The sequence below is a fragment of the Gossypium hirsutum genome, chromosome A13 (assembly GCF_007990345.1).
Source record: "Gossypium hirsutum isolate 1008001.06 chromosome A13, Gossypium_hirsutum_v2.1, whole genome shotgun sequence".
In the NCBI taxonomy this organism is placed as follows: domain Eukaryota; kingdom Viridiplantae; phylum Streptophyta; class Magnoliopsida; order Malvales; family Malvaceae; genus Gossypium; species Gossypium hirsutum.
In genome coordinates this window covers 79,958,034-79,960,462 of record NC_053436.1, presented here as the reverse complement: position 1 = coordinate 79,960,462, position 2,429 = coordinate 79,958,034, and positions in this window count along the sequence as shown.

Here is a 2,429-nt window from a genome sequence, read left to right as displayed (position 1 = left end):
GAAATTTTAAACTCCACTAATCGGATTGAGATCCGAGTTTCATATCATGATTTCTTTGGAAAGCCAGAAGAGGCTTAGAATAAAGAGTAGCTGAGGGTTGAATTGACAAATAATTGGACTGTGTAAAATTATAAAAAGTATGAGGTTGAGATGAACTGATTAGTTTTACTATTCGAATCCAGAAAGATTCTGGTGCGAATATATATGTAACATGATGGTGTGGATCGGACTTTTGAGTACATGAGCTTTCTGGTAAATATTAAGTTTCAGTAAAAGTATTGTAAAATGAATACCACTTATAATTTTTGCATGTAAAATTTAAAGAGACAGGTAGTAAAATTTTAGCCTGAGTGAAAGTTCTTTGACATTGATTATAGGATTGAGGAATCCAAGTGAAAAACCCAAAATCACTTTTCTGGTGAGATTTTCGAGGACGAAAATCCCTAAAGGAGGGAGAAATGTAACATCCCGATTTTGTGCTTAGTCAGAACAGTGGTTTCGGGACCACAAATCCAATAAGGAAAATTTTATTTTTATTATATTTTATGGTCTACGATTTCACGAAATGATTTCGTGAAAATTTTGTTCAAAAATTTCGACGTTTGGGCACTCAATTTAGTAAAAAGGACTAAATTGTAAAAAGTGCAAAAGTTGAGTTTTATATGTTAGAGGTGTCTAATTGTCATGAAATTTTAAATAGGAGGTCCTTAAATGATAATTAAACCATTGTATAACTTTTTGGACAAAAATGGCCTTGTTTGGGTAAAATTTGAAAGAATAGTAAAAAGGGTATTTTGGTCATTTAGGGGTAAAATGAATTAAAAGACAAATTTGAAACCCCAAATGTGTCCCTTTCTTCTTGCTACAGCAGAATGTACCAAGAGCAGCCATGGTTAGGGTTTGGCCAAGCTTCCAAGCTTAATAGTAAGTGATTCCAAGCTCCGTTTTTAATGTTTTATGTATTTTTGAAATCCCGGTAACATGATTTACTCATTTCTACCATTATTTTGAGTTAGGATTTATGTTTAAAAATTTACCCATGAATGATATACATGTATTTTGATGTTTAATGGTAGAATATGAAGCTTGAAATTGTGTTAAACAACTTTTGCTAAGCGATTTTATGTGAAAACGAGTAAAACGACATAATTGGTAAAAATACGTAATGTTCATCAGTACATGTTAGAGTGAGAAATTGATGTTGCCATGAAGGGAAAAATGACTAGCATGTCATAAAACATAAGAAAATAGGAAGAAGTTTAATTTCCAAACCTTGGGGCAAAAGTGAAAATATGCAAAAGTTTAGGGGTCAAAATGAAAATTTTTAAAAATATGATTTTTAGACCCATATGAATAGTGTGACTAATTATTAGGCTAAATGTGATATTATAGATCAAGGAAATCAGGATTTGGGCTTAAATCGGGAAAATACAAGGTTATGGACTAGAATGGTAAATTGCCATTTCTGGATCCGAAGTAAGTTTGTACGTAAATAATTTATCGATTCTTTTTATTTTATTATATTTTGTTAACATATGATATGTGGCTGCCTATAGAATGATTATTTGTTGTAAATTGCAAATTGAAAAAGGACTATGAATAAATTGTAACGTGTTAGAAAGTGAGGAATTTCCCGGTTGAGCCTTCGGAATAGAAACGATACGAATGATATACTGTGAGGTCACATGTGTAGTACTAAGTGTAGGCTACTACGTGTACCGGATTATTGGTCGCATGTGGAGTATAACTTCGATCACGTGTGTAGTACTAAGTGCAGGCTACTACGTGTATCAGATGGTTAGGTCACGTGTGTAGTACTAAGTGCAGGCTAGTACGTATACCGGATAATTGGTCGCATGTGTAGTACTAAGAGCAGGCTATTATGCGTACCAGATAGCTTTGGCTACAAGTGTGAAAATATGTGCAGGCAACTGAGTATCAGTTATTATTCCGAAGAGTTCAACGGAAAAATCGATTAAGTAAAAATACATGTGACCATGATTATATGATGAATAAGTGCAGGTATATGTTTAAGAAAATTTTGAGCAATATGCTCGATATTTGAGTGAACTTCGATAAGACAAAATGGATTAAGTGAAATTATGCAAGAGTGAATTTTAGTAATAAAACAGTGTTGGACAGCAGGAGTTGTGTGACTTTGAAAATTCACCAAAAATTGTGTAAGTTGAATTAAATTTGAAATAAATTATGTAATTAAAGCTTAATGAGTCTATTTTTATATAAAAGAAAAAGGGGGAGCAAAAGAGTTATATATTATGTGAGACAGTGTCAGAATGAATTCGAGATCCCTTATTTGGAAAAATTGTTAAAAATTGTAGAAAAATAATTATGGGTGATAATTTATATGCTTAGAATCCTTAATGAGTCTACTTTCAGGAGAAAGAGACGGGAACATTATCCGAGTCTTG